The sequence below is a fragment of the Megalobrama amblycephala genome, linkage group LG21 (genome assembly GCF_018812025.1).
Source record: "Megalobrama amblycephala isolate DHTTF-2021 linkage group LG21, ASM1881202v1, whole genome shotgun sequence".
Lineage (NCBI taxonomy): Eukaryota > Metazoa > Chordata > Actinopteri > Cypriniformes > Xenocyprididae > Megalobrama > Megalobrama amblycephala.
In genome coordinates, this window is record NC_063064.1 from 7,481,595 (window position 1) to 7,499,205 (window position 17,611).

The window sequence follows — 17,611 nt, forward strand, 5'->3', positions numbered from 1 at the left end:
CATTTTCTCTACAGAGTTTATAGCAGTTTATGTAATAAAAAGTCTCTTTATATATACTGCAGATAAAAAATAAAAAAAAAATCTATTTCCATTTATTTCAGATAAATGACCGATTATTATTTTATTTATTTCAAATGTTTCATGAGCAGCAAATCATAGAATGATTTCTGAAGGATCATGTGACACTGAAGACTGGAGTAATGATGCTGAAAATTCAGCTTTGATCACAGGAATAAATTACACTTTACTATATATTCACATAGAAAACAGCTGATTTACATTGGAATAATATTTCACAGTTTTTACTGTATTTTTGATCAAATAAATGCAGCCTTGATGAGCAGAAGAGACTTCTAGAAACAAAAACTAAAATATTACTACTTGTAATATATAGAGAGTGAGAGATAAAGCACAAAAGGTTTCTTTCTTTTTTTTTTTTAATTAACTTAATATATCCATGACAACGTCAAAAAAGCTTCTGCATCATTGCGCAGAAATGCCGAACTCTTATCAGCGCGGAACCTGTTAAAATCAATGGTAAGAGACAATCAATTGTTCTCCTTTACAATTAAAACATTATTTTTATATTTACAGCGAAAGTTATGTTGATTAAAATATTAATAGATGATACCAAAAGTCGAATACGGTTTCTTTTCATATTTGATTACATTTTGTATACTTGTAAAACCTTTGGATAATTAATATTTAACGTATAGTATGATATACGTTTTTAAAATATGCTATGCTATCCACTTAGCAACAGCGTGACCTCAGAAGTTTGTGTATTTTCACGTGTGTGTTTTCTATTTTCTCGTTTGCGTGTTTTCCATATTTAAATTGATTTTCGCGCGTCTGGAGCCACCTAATGGTGACTGATGGCATTCGTTTGTCTCTAAGGCCTTTAGAATGCCTGGTCCTCATTTATATATAGGCCCGTCAAGGTCCTCACTAATATAGTTAAACCAGTATGTGTGTGTGCGTACGTGTGTGTGTGTGTGTGTCTGTGTGTGTGTGTGCGTGTGATAAATGTCTGATACGTTAAAAGCGTTAGTCCTGTACACATTCGTAGTGAGCTAAGTCCATTAAAGTATTATTATTTATAAGAGTTATTTTATTATCATTTAAATACGCATCTGCACTCTCATCCATTGTTGGAGATGCGTTAGGGAGGTGTCTGACGTCGATGTTTGGAGGTGTGTTAGGGGCGGAGACTTGGGAGCGTTTTCACTCACCGTTCTGACTTCATTCTGTATCTGACGACGCAGAGAAAGGATGTGTTTCACAGAGCAGTAAGAAATATTTATTGTTAGAAATGTTTTTGCTTTTTAAGTCATTTGTCTTTTAACAACACTATTTAATATACTTAATGATAATGCGTTTGTTTGATACTTTTGTTAAAATCTTCTGTTTAATTAATTAATTAACATCCTTTTTTTAAATTTCATCCTATCTTTCGGCATTGAGGTGGGCCTGTTAGGGGCGGATGACGTTGATGTTTGGAGGAGTGTTAGGGGCGGAGACTCGGGAGCGTTTTCACGCACCATTCTGACTTCATTCTGTATCTGACAACGCAGAGAAAGGATGTGTTTCACAGAGCAGTAAGAAATATTTATTGTTAGAAATGTTTTTGCTTTTTAAAAGTCATTTGCCTTTTAACAACACTATTTAATATACTTAATGATAATGCGTTTGTTTGATACTTTTGTTAAAATATTCTGTTTAATTAATTAATGTCCTTTTTTAAATATACATTCTATCTTTCGGCATTGAGGCGGGCGTGTTAGGGATGAGTCTGACGTCGATGTTTGGAGGAGTGTTAGGGGCGGAGACTTGTGAGCGTCTTCACAGGCCGTTCTGACTTCATTCTGAATTTGCCAGGGATGAGATAGGACGTGTTTCACAGAGCAGTAAGAATTATTTATTGTTAAAAAACTTTAAAAGTAAATGTTAGAAATGTTTTTGCTTGAAAAACCCATTTGTATTTTAACAGCTATTGCTTGATATACTTAATGTGCTTAATGTTACTTAGTGCACTTGTTTTATACTTTTGTTTCAGAAAATCTAACAACATTTTAAATTGTCTTTGTGTTTTAATTGTACAATTCATTAATGTCTTTTAAAAACATTTAAATATGTGAAATAACTTTCTTTAATAAAAACATCCCTTAAAAACCCAATGCCTGGCACCCCGATACACTGTTTTACATTTTAAAGTTTAACCACCGTTTTCAAACATTTTCACTTCAAAAACACACAAAACCTAGCCTGACGTGGTCATACTCAATTCTAGTTCGAATATGAGTCTGATACTGCTCCATTGGGCTTTGATTATGGGGGCGTATTTCAACCGATCCAGGAAAGACCTCAATTGGATAGACCTACAACCAATCAGAGCTACAGAGTAAGTGACGTATGTTGAGCGACGCATAGTTGTCAACAGAACTCTTCTTAGCGACCATCGGGGCCAGCTGATAAATCAAACTTTTGCAGAATCCCGTAGGAAGGACGGCAAAGACATCTTTCCCATCGACAAATGCCTTGATCGCGGTCCTCTGTTCCTTTTTTAAAATTAATGCGCTGTCGATATCTTCTATAACGGACGCGATGGTGGAATCTACACATCTCAGTTCTTCAACAGCCATCATTGTTGTAAACTAATTGACCTTTCGCAAAGACCCGCCCCCTTAGTTACTGTTGCTTTGTCCGACAAGCAGTGGCGCTGTCACGCCACACAGAGTGGAAAATACATCGCGGAGCAAAGAGGAAACTGACAACACATTGACAGACGAGACAGAGCAGGTTACTTATGATATTAAACAAAGTCCCAGCTTTCAAACTGTGTAGTTATTAAAAAATTTCAAACAATAAAAACCGTTTTGTGGCTCTTTAATGGGTTGTGACCATGACCGTGACAGATTGCTGTAGCGCCTCAGCTCAAGAGGCTCGTTAATCGATCATCTCTTCCTACTAGTCCATTTATAGCATCAAATAAACATGAATGAACATGAGAATGAATGTTGTTTCAAACGCAGAAAGACGTCAATATGCACAATTTTTCAAGTTTAACTCCACCGAGGTTAATCTTCTAACTCCTGACTGCTTTGTCGGACAAAATGGCGGATGTGGCATTCTGATTGGTTAGATCGCTTGTCAATCAAACTCCCCAAGCGCTCTTTGATGACGTGGCTGATTACGTTTCTGGTGATAATCTGTCAATCATCGCCCTGACAATGTGATTGGTCCGAACAGTTTCTGTTCGGGCATAATTACTCCTCTACGGATCGAGTCCAGACCGAACTCCCCGACCTCAAAATGTTGTGGGGGGGCTAAGTTCGGCTGGCATCCAGGCTACACAAAACCCAAAACACAGTCATAAATTCCTTAGTAGGGGTAATAGGGAGGGGTAGTGGGGTAGTGGGGGGAGGACAAAAACAGGTGGCCAAAACAGGTGTCCAAACAGGTGTCCAGTCCGGTGGGAGGGGTGGGAGGAATATTTTTATGAGGTGCCATAAATCAATCATTCTGACATATAGTGCAGTATAATCCTCTCTCTCACTACTGTGGTAAATGTTTGTTTTGGTTTATTAGGGCCCGAGCACCGATGGTGTGAGGACCCTATTGTAATTGCTCAGACAATTCTTCTTCTTCTCCGAAATGAATCACATTTTTGAGGGCCTAAACATGCTTGAAAACTCATGAAACTTTGCACATCCATCAGAAAATTTACGTCTGATATGGGTTTCAGACCCATTAGGTGTGGCAAAATGGCTTGACAGTGCCACCTATACATTTTCAACAAAGTGCCCCTCACTCTACATTTCACGTACAAGTATGAAATTCGGTACAAACATGTAACAGCCCAATCCCTACAGAAAAGTCTCTGGGTATGAAATCTAAAAACCAACAGGAAGTTAGATATTTTTAATTTTCTTTGCAAAATTTGTGCAGTTTTCAGCCATTTCCAGACGTTGTACTTTAATGAACTTTTCCTACAGATTTAATCAGATCAACATCATATTTGGTCAATCTAATCTAAAGACCTTTGCGACGTTAAATTGTGAAGATCTAGAGTTTTCACTGAAGGGCGTGTCCGTGGTGGCCTGACAAATTTTGATGTTTCGCCATGAAACAGGAAGTTGTTGTAGCTCAGGCATACAGTGTCCAATCTGCCCCAAACTTCACATGTTTTATTAGAGTCCTGGCCTGAAGACATCTACATGACAATATTCAGTTACTGTCATAGTGCTACCTGTGGGTAACAGGAAATTACTTGTTTTACACTGTGATTAACTCTTCATAGAAATTTAACAAAAACAACATTATATATGGTCAGTCTAATCTTAAGGCCTTAGTGATGTTAAATTGTGAAGGTCTTGAGTTTTCACTGAAGGGCGTGTCCATGGCGGCCTGACAAAGTCTGATGTTTCGCCATGAAAGAGGAAGCTGTTGTAACTCAGGAATACAGTCCCTGCGTTCCAATTCGGAAGGGCTCATCCCTATGCCCTAATCCCTTTAAAGGTTTACCCTCCGGAGTGAGAGCTTCAAAGGGAAGAAGGGTGTAGGGAGTCAAAAAAACTCTTTTTTTGGAATGCACTTCTGCGTCATCTTAACAAGACAATCGAGGAGGAGTAGATTATGCAAGCTGTGCCTTTTGTTTAACGTTAGTTTATTTATTTATTTTTGGTTTATCGCACAATATCGTATTTTTTGTCTATGTATTTGATACATTTGAATGGACTGATAAAGGTAGCTGTAAAGTATTTTTGTTACAATGTACAAAATACAATGTACAATGTCGTTTTGACCATAATAATGTAACAAATCTAACTCGTATAAATATTACAGTAGTATAGAAAAATGCTATACATACATTTATATGTAAAATTGAACTCCGAGCCTCCTGTACCCATTCTGTGATGTCAAACAACTTCCCTGTGCAAAGGATCATGGGGGCCCGAAGTGTCCATCAGTTGTACCCTTTGAATTCCTTCATTCTGAAGGGCCCTTTGAAGTGGCCAGTTTTGAGCACTTCGGTTTGGAACGATCCTTCAATATGGCGGCCATGATTGTTTTCACTCCGAAGTGCCCTTCGGAGGGTGATATATCCCATTTGTAATGCACCGAGTGTCTGATTATTAGGTTATTATTTATTATTTTAGATTGATGTGTCAAAATTGCACTGCTGTTCTAAATTTTTTATTGACTTTAAAAATCTATGCAAATAAAAAATGGTTGTTAATCTTTGCCCTTACATTGTTTTTGTGTCTATTTGTATTCTCACAATATTTGTAGCTGTAAACACATTTTTAAAAAAGTCTTCCAGTATTACATAACTGTAAAACAGACAATAAAAACAGGGACAGTCAGAATAAGGCAGAAAATATAATTTATAGTTTCTATACTGTAAAAAAAAAAGGTATCAATTAGCACTGCGTTATTCATATATTTTGATATGAAAATGCACCAAGAAGATGACTATTCTTGCAATTGTGTGTTTATTGTCTTCACCTTTTTTATCAGTCAAAACATTTCGTTTTTTTTTTTTTTTTTATCCACTGACAGCTGGATGCCTTTGTCCATATAAGGGATTTCCTGGAGCGTCACAAGTTAGTACATTTACGAGTCCATTTTGGGCTTTATGCGATAGAGTATGGAAGTAAAATAATGCCATATGTTTTTGAAATAAAAAGCTTGTTGAATTGCACTACTTGAAAAAAATATGCATTGCATTAACCGTGCTTATATTTTAATGCATTGTATTTTTAGGGCTTGCATTTTTATGGGCTGAAATTCAACATGGTTATATATTTAAGCTGTGAATATTTCAATTCAAAACATTTCACACACATTTCAATGTTAAAAATTCAATAATCCATATTCACCTTTCAGATTTCACTTCCAAACTATTCAATCTGTTTAAAAATACAACCTATAATATTCAGCAGGCAATTTTCTGTCCATTTTATTTCGTGTCCACAAATTCAGTGGTTCAAATTTCAACATTTCACATCCGGGAACTGCAGGACAAGCAGTAGAGTACCAAACATTATCTCCATCTGCTGTTAGTCAACCTCACCAGCAGGTGGTGCAAGTGCATGTTGACGAAGAGCAGAGCGATGGGTAGAGAGAGTCAGTCATTCATTAAAACGGATTTACATTAATGGAGCAAGTGGTATGCATGTGTGATGATTATCAGGGCCAGTATATATGCAGAAAAGCTGATAAAGACACAAAAGTTGTGTTTACATTTAATTCAATGTCTTTAATGTTACTTTCCCTGTGTAGCCTACATGTAAGCAGCTTTCTCTACAGTGAACGAGATTATAACGTTATTCCCCGATGCTGATGTAGCCTACAATTCAAACGTTAAATCTGAGGTAGACATATAACTTTCCTTAACTTTATGTCGTGGCTGTGCTGCAGTACTGGGGTTTCCCTCACATGTCATACTCCAGGATTCCCCTTTCTTTATAGACTAAATACAGTGATATAAAAGACCACTGAACTCGCACCTATACTATACTATATAGGCTACAGGCAAGCAGGTGGACTCAGAATATGGACGTAATGTGCAAAGTTTGACGCTAAGCGTTTCCCAGTGAAATACTGGCATAAAGTTGTCTTGACATCGGATGGTCCATATTTGCAAATTTAGGGACCATCTCTAAAGTTACATACGACATTGGTATACACAATTCTAACTTCAATATCATTTGAAAATAATGACTAACAGTAATAAATGGTAATATGCTCATGTGCTCAAGCATGATGCACACCTTTTATATTTTTTATATTTAATAAAATAAACATAACAAATATTGCTAATTTTTTACTACTGCATGAGCTTATATTTATTTTAATATCAACAATCTAAAATGATGGTATATGGTAGATTTTTGATATTTAATAAAATAAACTGTCAAATCATGTATAAACATTACTATTTTTCACTACAGCATGAATTCATATTTATTATCAACATTCTAAAAATTGTGCATCACACCTACATGAACACTTTAACAGACTGTAACTCATTCTCTTCAAATACTATAGAGCTGTATGAGCATACAGTAGGCTAATTGAAATATATAACCATATGTACATATGACTTGACAGTTTATTTTATTCAATATCAAGAATCTAAAAAGTGTACATCATACCTGAAACCTACATGAATATTTTACAGTTGGTTTCATGACTATAAGTCATTCTCTTCAAATGCTATTGAAGTTAAATGTTGTGTGTAACTTTAGAGATGATCCCTAAATTTGTGAATATCAACCATCCAATGTCAAGTCAACTTTATGCCAGTAGTTCTCTGGGAAACGCTTAGCATCAAACTTTGTGCATGTTAGATTAAAATCTCAATCATAGGTTCAATGCCCTTCTCTTTCTCTGGAGAGAGAGGGTATTGTTTTACATAGAATGGTGTTTTTGTTTTCAGTAACGCAGTGTATGGTTTATCATTGATGAAACCTGCTTCGTCCTTGTGCTTTGCCCACAGTTTTGGATTTACTCGTATCAGTGACGCTATATCTTCTCCCTCACTCTCAGCTTCACTCAGCATGTAATCAGCAGGATGAGGGTGTGGCTCAGCACAGAAGTGAAGAAAAGAGAAACATCATTTTCAGTAAACACAATTTCCACTCCCAATTTATGCATTATATCTCTTCCCAGCAAATTCAGAGATGACTCTGGAATAATAGTAAATTTGTGCATAAAATGTTGACCATCACTTGTGACCACAGGCAAAGGGTGTGTAACTGAGCAGGAGATTGGAACCCCATCAATACCCACGGAACGCCTACTTTTTGCAGAAACTGGATCCTCATACATTAAACCAGAAGTTGATGAGCAGCAGGCACGAGTATCAATAAGAAAGCTATATTTTTCCCATCTACACTTAATTCCAAATTTGGCAAATCAATTTTGTTATTTTTATATTTTAGAGTGAGCATAGAAGTACTTGGGGTTCCTTCACTCTGTAGGTCTCCCTATTGGGGAGTCCATTCTGTTTGGCATTTGTTACCAGTCTCTTGGTTGGAGTTGGAATTCTCCTTTTTGCCTGTCTCTCCCTGTTTGCGTCTTTGCTCATCATGGTTTCATTTCCTGCACTATTGTGCCCAATGACCGGGTTTGCCACAATAATGACATTTCCCTCGCCTTCGTGGGGCTTCTTCCCCTGTTGTCTGCAAAAATGCAGGTTCAGTTTTAACTGTCAACGCACTATTACCCGAAAATCCTCCAGCAGCATCTAACTCTCTTACGCACAAAATTCCTTTACATTTGACTCAGTAATTCGTGATGTGGTTACTCTTATCAGCTGGGCCTATTTTGGATTCATATTGTACAAACATGTGTTAATGAACAGTATGCTATGATATCGTGTGGTCGGCAATTTGGAATCCTCCTATCATGACTTTTTGTATCGATTTATGAAAGCTGCGGCAGATTCTTTTGGACCCTGTTTAGTGTTAGCGGCATATGATATATCTCTTTTTGAAATAACCCGTCTTTCTAACATCCTTTGCAGCTCCTCGTAAAAAGTCTCTAAATGCTCTTCTTCCTCTCACAACAGTTTATTGGGATTATCTGCAGTCCCTTTTTCAGTCATTTTATCATTTTCTGTTTTCAGAGAAGGACACGCATCAATTATCTCTGTCTCTGTCACATCATCCCCCAAAGTTCTGAGGAATATTACTCTAAAATCTGGACCCGTCAGTTGTGCGTAGCGGGTATGACATATGCTTTTGATGTCACTTGCCTTAGCAGGGTGTATGGAAATTTGATTTCCCTGTTTGACAAACATAAAAGCAGGCTCTGATTTTTGTTCACCTTTTGCCTGCTCGCAGTCTGCCTGTTTACTGGCAGCTGTATTTTTCCCTGAGTCCACCCCTTTAAATTTGATAAATAGGGTTCAGTCCAACATCCACAATTATTTCTAAACATCCAATTTCGGGGTGTCTCATCTTGTATTGGTCTTGATATCTTTTGACCCATCCTTCACCATTTTGATTTTTAATTTGCCACACCACACCAAAGGAGACTCTTTATAATTCTTTAATTATAATTATTCATCCAATTTTATTAATTCATCAAACGTAATATTCCCTTCAACACTTTGTTTTCCGTCAGAGCAGATCTGAAAGGATATCTGTCAGAGCAGATCTGCACGGATCTTCCTCACACTGGAGGGATAACCAAAATAAGTGTCAGATAGCTGTGCGTTTAAACAGTACCCTTACAGACAAATCTTCCTGGACTAACTCTTAGAGCTCCATCCAAGGATAACACTACCTGTTATGAGATTAGATCAATCAATCCTACCACCACAGGAAATCATTAAAAAACAACTTACCTATGAAGAAGGATGACCTCTCACGGGACGTGTTTCATGGGAATATCCCGGACGAGCCCCCAAACTGTTAGATTAAAATCTCAATCATAGGTAGAATATTTGTAGAAACAAGCACCTCAACCCCTGTGATGTGCAGCAGCAGCGCGAGATCTCGGGAGAATGACCAAGCAGACAGAGATCAAATGTGGTACAAAGCATTCTCAGATTTATTCAGGAAGAAGGGTCATATTTATAGACATAGGTCAAACAACAAAATCCAGGATGGCTTGAGCATCCAATCATACAACTTAAGAATCAAACCTTACCATGTATGGCATTTCAAGAAATATAATAACAATTATGAAATGTATGTGCGTAAATGTGTAAATGTGAAAAAATGTGTGCTGTAGTCTAATAGTGCCAAAGTTGCTTTCAAGAGTGTGCTCTTGAGCCTCCACTCTCTCAGCTTTCAAAACACACCTTCAGGAAGCTTCAGAGCATAATGAATCAGTGTGTCGAATCCGCAGATCGGAGCGCCAAAGTCACGTGATTTCAGCAGTTTGGCGGTTTGGCACGCAGTCTGAATTCGATATGCTGATTCATTATGCTCCGAATCTTACTGAAGCAGTGTTTTGAAATCGGCCATCACTAAATAAGTCATTATTATTTTTTATTTTTTTTGGCTCACCAAAAATATTCTCGTCGCTTTATAATATTAATATTGAACCACTATACTCACATGAACTGATTTAAATATGTTTTTAGTACATTAATGGATCTTGAGAGAGGAAATGTCATGGCTATGGAGGCCTCACTGAGTCATCAGATTTCAACCAAAATATCTTAATTTGTGTTCATGAAGATCAACGAAGGTCTTGCGCGTGTAAAACGGCATAAGGGTGAGTAATTAATGACAAAATTTTCATTTTTGGGTGAACTAACTCTTTAAGCACAGTCTTATAATTTGGAATTAGATGTATGGTGTTGTGATCAGAATTTGCAAGAGGTGGCTTAGATTTAGCAGTATAGACATTTTTAATGTTACCATAACACTTGTCCAAAATCTTATTGACATGTGTTTTACATGTGACATATTGTTCAAAGCCAGGAAGTGAAGGATCCAATTTACAGTGGTTAAAATCACCAGAATAAAAACGGGGGCACCAGGGGTTCTCTGCAGCTGGCGTTGGACACAATCCGCAATGAGGGAAGCAGCTCTCGCTGCATTCCCACTTGGTGGAACATAAGCCGCAAAAATAACAACATTCAGACTGTCTCAACTTTGTCTCTTCCTCCTTTTCCTGTCTCCACAACCACCTCCTCAATACCATCGGTGGCTGCTAGAGCTGTGAAGGTAACACTTTAGAATAATGGTCCATAATTAATAAGTAACTATGCAGGAAATAATGCAGGACTAATGAGTAGTACTACATTAACACTTCAGCTACTTCTATTAACTAATATAGAAACAAGCTTAACTAATATTAAATTAAGTGGTTTTCTTCACAATGATACTTAACTTCAAATAAGCATCCTTCATGAGTGACTTGCAAGCATGTATATATATGTGCCTTTTTTATTCATAAAGGAAGTGTCAGCTGCCACCTCCTCCTCTGATACCTCCTCTGCTCCTCTTGCCCCTGTGACCTCTGCATCTGCCACTGCCACCTCTTTTTTGTCACCTCTTTTTTTGGTTGCTCAGCTCACCCTACTGCTGACATGGAGACTGAGCCTGGTTCAGAACCTGGCTGGCTGCCTGCAAAGCTGATGGGGACCATACCATCTCAGGATCAGAAGTGGATTTCATCTGCTCTGTGGAGGAACCAGCGACTGTGCACTGACCTGAAACTGGTATGATCCACCGGAGCCAGCGCTCATTTATCATCAGGCCCCCACTCCAGAGCGTTTTTTCACACACCGGCTTCTCTTGTGGATGCCATACCACTTTTGGAAGGTCAGGCTGTCCTGTCCTGTCATGTGTGTGGAAAATAGGTTATGGAGCCCACAAGAGAGCCCACCAGGTTTTGGATGTGGATAGGTACTACCTGATGATCACGGAGACTCTCTGGTGCAGTTGTAAAATGAGTTACATTTCCAGCACCATCCAAGACCATCTTGGACCAGCTGGATTTGGCAAACAGAATAGAGTTCCGACTGATCCTGACACAAAGGTGCATTTACTGAAATTATTTAGCCTGTGTCACAAATGCTTATCATTCAAACACACTAGAAATTAGCTTGTTTTAATGTTTGACATTTTCTGGTCTCTTTTTCACTTTGTTTCTTGATAAAGATATGCTTGTGACATGCGGGTGATCCATTTTCTGAGGGAGAGGACCTTGGGTAATAGCCCCAGCTGCTTGGTCAGGCAGTTGAGGGAAAATCACAGTGAGGAGTGGCTTTAGCGTGATTGACGTTACCTTGGCGCATGCTCAAACTTTGTTGTCCAGCCAAGCCTGCTGGCTGCTGGCAAGACTCCCTGTCAAGTTCCCCGACCCTCCTAAGCCAGTGGCTGTTCCTTCCCACCGGTGAATGCTGGCTGTTTATGGCCTGCCATCTTAAGGCAGGAACACACCAAGCCGACGGTCGGCCGTTGGGCAGTTTTTGTTCGTTGGCCGACTAAGTTTTCTCAGTGTGTTCCGCACCGTCGGCTGAAGTTGGCCCTCGTCGGCTTTTTTCCGGCCTGATTCAACATGTTGAATCGGCGTCGGAGCTCGTCAGTCTGTCGGGCCATCTGGTCACTCTGATTGGCTGTTCAGCTACTGTCACCTGCTGGTACGGAAAGGTATTTCATCTTATGCAGGCGCAGAACGGACGTGCTACTTGGCCGTCAGCTGTCGAGCGTTGGTTTGGTGTGTCAAGGCAACTTTGCACACAGACGCTGCCGACATGAACCAACCCCGCAGTCTGCTTTCGTCGCCACTAATTCGTCGGCGTCTAAAACCATATTAGCATTACACAACCATGCGTTAGGCCTGGCTACCATGTGCTCCTCCCGTGTACACTCAACACACTCAAAATAAAACTTTTACTCTCTTTCAAATAATACATACACATGTCATCAACATTTAAACTTGTTTTCTAAATGCATTATAATAACTTTAGTGATCCGTTACCTGAGAATAAATGGAGAATGATCACAACAGATGATAAGTGATGTTTTCTCAATGATGGCGTTTACTCGTATAAGCCAACTCTTGCGATCTCACCTGATAACGTTCGCCCGTATGGAGAAACTCTCGCGATACCGTGTGAGAAAGCGAGACATGAGCAATCAATCTCAGATTAACGGATCTACTCTAAACTTCACTATAATAAAGAATCGATCTCAGACTAATGGCTCTATTATAAACATTACAAAATAAAACAATAAAACAAATGTTAAACTAAAATTACTTTGAAACAATTAATAATGTTAAACTAAAATTACTTTGTATATTGAACAGAACTATGACTGTATTAACTCTCAATATGAATGTCTGCTAATGTGTGATGAATTCTATGAATACTTTTATACTATTACTATTACTATTACTATTATACTATTACATATAAAAGAAACATTCTGCAAGTTTATGTGGGCTTTTAGGCACTCACTGTCTTTTCTGATCACAGATCACCAATAAGCTATCAGGCCTTGCCAAGGGGACCACCTTATGGCTTACATCTGTGAGCAATGAGGTGGGCCAAATCCTCATCAGTGTCCTGACTGCTCAGGAGGGTCCTTCTCTTGACACCATGGCTGATCTCATCCGCAGGTACAGCAACGCTGTTGTGGCTCCTCCTCAGCTTCTCTATGTTGACTGTGAATGTTGTTAAGAGGGCACAGGACAGACAAAACTAAAACAAAGGTTTGGTGGGTGGCCAGACCTGGTTGTAAAGCTTGACATATGTCACTTCATGCAGCGACTGGCATCTGGGTGTACAAAGGATGCACATCCTCTTTACCCCATCTTCATGTCCAGACTGTCAATCTGCATTTTTGAGTGGGACAGTGGAGATGTTGTCTTGCTACGTCAAGCTAAGCGGGAACAGTTGAAACGAGCTGTTCCTGGGATCACTGAAAAACTAGTGGACCAGCAGATAACCAAGGAGGAACTGGCGTTGCACTTCAGGAGCCGGACAAGAGGGGAGCGGCAGACTGTCATAATGATTGAACTGCTTCTTAATGAGCTCATAGGGGTAAAGGGCAGAGACTATGTTGGTGTCCCTTCTCTTGGACCACGAGAGGATGCAGCACATCTGGCAAATCCAGAAAAAGCATGTGTAGTGCATTCAGGATGAACCAGGTGTCCTCCTGTACACTGTAATTGGCACCACTGCCAAGGAGAGTGTTGTCTTTGCAAATTACAGATGTGCAAGAGGGTCCATATCACTTGAATCATTCCACTTGCCTCTGAACAGGTTCATTCCAGGTCAGTATGAATCACTTTTTATTCATCAGCAAGATTAGATATTTGCAGTTAAACATTTTATTTTAGTAGTATTAGTAGTAGTATTGTTATTGTTATCATTATAATTATTGTTATTATTATTATTATCCTGGAAATACTGACACAGTCTGTCAAAGAACCAAACACAAGAAGTTAACCTAACAATATTACTCATATTTGTACTATCTTAAGGAACCAGTGCCAACGGCCTGAATTTCCAGGAAGGCTTTAACAGATGGAACCAGGACTGTGAAGCTGCATCCCTGGCAGTCAGGCCTCCATCTCTGCTCAGCTACTCAGACGACCTTGTTCACTATGTCAACAACTACAATGTCAATGTGCTTGGAAGGAAGCACATTGAAAGAAGTCCCCTCTTTTCAGCCACCTGCTGTTTACACTGGTTAGTTTAAGCTTTCCACCAGGAGGCTATTTTCTATATCCATGAAATAGAATGATCTTTTTATGAATTTTCTGAAAAGTAAATTTTCCTCTATTCTATTTTCTTGTCTGTGCCAGGGAAGCTAATATGTATAGATTACCTATAGGTTAGATTACCGCCAGGGAGGGCCTTGCAGGATGTCCAACCTGACTCAGAGGAGACTGATCATATGCTGGAAGATGTTGGCACAGAGGAAGAGCTGGAAGATGAGGGTTTTGAAGATGCTGATTTGGACCCAACCATTGGGCTACTGGACCCGTCCTCTGGTCCATCACCTGCCACCACCAGCTCAGCCGTCATTCCAACTCCCACCTCTCTCCAGGTCACTGCTGGACCTTCAAGGCCTGAATCTGATATCACTACAGCTACACTTTAGCAACAAGTGGTAATTATGCCTGTCACATTTTTTTCATTCTGGATAATTTATACTTATATTGTATTATATTATAATAATTATTATTGTGTAATTATTATTGTGTAATAATAATAATCATCATCATTACTGTATAATAAATAGAAAATGTATTTTTATATCATTTTTCAAAAACACATTTTCAAATCACAAAAAAATGCAAAGCAATCATGAAACAGGGTGTCTACATATATGAAGTTAAAGACATTTTAAGGTCTTTTTAATTCCACCTTACCTGAAATTTAAGACTAAACCTGCAATGGAAATACACACACACATCGGTGGCGTGCAGTGGTGTTCTGAAATGAGGAGGCACATTTTTTTTTTATGAATCAATCTAAATTCATGTGCATTACTCTTAAAGTTGACACATCTTCCTTGTTGAATTAACATTACTTTATAGTACACCAAAAAAGAAAAAAAGAAACAAAATACAATTCTATTTTGTAATTTTATATTAACAATGTAATGTTCTTGGAACCAAGTCAGTCTCATCAAGTTAGTGTTTTAAGCATTTCTACATTCATTCCAAAATAATAACTGAAGGCAATAATAATATAAAAAATATATTTTATTTGTGTATTGAGGTTCTTCTTTTTAATTGTCAACCTAGGATATTTTGGATCATCAGTCATGCTCCTTAAACACCGTCTGTCACAGACACGAATTGTATTTTTAATTTCACCAAACTGATTGCACTAAAAACCCCGCAGTCATCAAGCTTTCAGTCCATTTCAAGTTTTATTTTGACGTGACATAAAGCGGTGATATCTAACTGTGATCTGTTTACTTACTTTTCAATTAGTCTTCTGACTGACGGCATTATTTGTTCAGTCAAACTGACGCGCGGAACGCGCACGTCAATGAGAGGCGGGATTTATCGCACAAGCCAATCATATCCAATCACAACCAATTACATCCAATCATAGCGCGATGGAGACACTGCCTCCTCTCACGTGACTTTCCCCCATTCATTCTCAATTACCCCCCACAAAACCCACCACACGCCGGGGTCTGATGATTTTAAATGATTTTCTATGAGAGGAAAGGGAGGCATGACTCCATAGACTGTAAAGCATGACTCCTCTGTGTACCTTTACCTGCGGGTGTCGCTGTTGGGCAGTGTTCCTTAAGAAATACGCATGACTTGCGCTCTTTTTAATGTCATAATTTGTCGTATTTGTGTTGTTTTATATGTAATATGTAATATGCCTCCCTTGCCTACTCAGAGGAAACGCCCCTGACACACACACACACACACACACACATATATATATATATATATATATATATATATATATATATATATATATGGGTCATTCTACAGAAACGTCCACTTTTCTGTCCCTAGACTTTACAGAAATATTACACTTGAAAAACACTTTAGGATTAAAATTTTTTTATATTTTAATATGAAACAATATGATATTTGAACAATTAAACCTTCTTGAGCCATCAATGTGGCAATATTTGTTTTTAATTAATTATAAAAATTCCAAGCGCCACAGAAGTGCTCGTCCCCACAGTCATGTACAGAGAGAAAGTGCTTTATTTTGAGGTCACAAACAGGTTTTTCTACCATTTTAATTACAATAATGTATGCATAACTATCAAATATATCATGTAAATGACATAAAAAAAACAAATGCCAAATAAATATTATAAAATATATAATGAATGTAGTGGTCCCCTGGTGTTGTGTCACTGGTGTTACCTTTAACAAAAATCTCTTATTTTGAAATAAATAATCACACTGATGACATCACTTGACTTCCTTCTTTCTATTTCCTGAAGATCCATGAAGAAAGGCCAATGGAAAGTCCACTCTCTCTTTTCAGTTATCAGAAATTTTAATTAGAAAATCATAATTTCATATGAAGCTTTTAGTAGAAGTCACTGGTGTGACCTACTTTATTGCTAGGTAATTAAAAAAAACTAGAGTACAAATGGATTAAATTACTTGATTTAGTGAATATATCATGATTGACAACATGTGGATTGATAACTTGCAGCAGCCATTTTGTAAAATGCATTTTTCATGAAAAATGTCACTGGTGTTACTGTCACTGGTGTTACCTTTTTATGAAAATGTCACTGGTGTTACCGTCACTGGTGTTACCCATTTATAGATAAACTTTATTTAAAGCTATTCATTTAGTTCTTTTGCATAAAATAGCACTAAGATTACATGATTATAACTTTTCTTTCTCATTGTTAATCCTCCTTTGGTTAGAAATGGCTAAATTAAGGGTATATGGCTAAATTCAGTGCAGCGCCTTTACGGACAGTGTATTTTACAGACAGTTTTAAAATGTTTTTTTTATGATCTTTTACTGACTGCTTTCACTAAGTGTCAATGATAGTCTTTTATTGTACACCAAATGTAAAAAATTTAGTCCAATCTACTTAATTATAGTTGAAAAATTAAGGATCTTTGGTCCTATGTATATGTCACTGGTGATTCATTGTGTCTGTCACATTAAATAAAATGTGTCATATGTGACATAATAATTTTACATCCAATGAATTCTGCTACACTCAAGAATTAAGATTTAAAGGATTGCATCATTACTTTTTTATAACTGTTTTTCAAATATTTTCATTGTTATAGCAAACACATGGTTGCGCAATTGAATTATCATCATTCAATCACACTTTTAACTAACCTGATTAAAATAAATAACACATAATCTCTTTATTTTTTGCATTATCATTATTATTCTGTAACTCTGACTGCATGTTCTGAAAAAATTGAAAAATAATATTTCATAAAAACATTTGAAAATGCCAGAGAAGTAAGGTAACACCAGTGACAAAAAAGGGGACATGCAGTCTTTAAATAAATGTACAAAAAAAATAAAAAATCGTTAAGCTGTCATTTATGTGTATTCATAAAGTCTAAGTGTAATATAATAATGTTGTCTAAGTTTAAATGTTAAAAAAAGAAATACATTTTAAGACATTTTGTCATACCAAAAGTGGACGTTTCT

General features: G+C 37.6%; 1 long non-coding RNA gene across 1 annotated transcript; it reads left to right on the forward strand.

The window, feature by feature from the left end:
- Positions 1-266: 266 nt before the first annotated feature.
- On the forward strand, positions 267-14,117 carry LOC125257181. Its single transcript, XR_007182259.1, has 5 exons — positions 267-1,289; positions 1,465-1,598; positions 1,772-1,907; positions 12,953-13,752; positions 13,963-14,117. It is a non-coding gene; the product is annotated as an uncharacterized LOC125257181 (long non-coding RNA).
- The last annotated feature ends 3,494 nt before the right edge of the window (positions 14,118-17,611 follow it).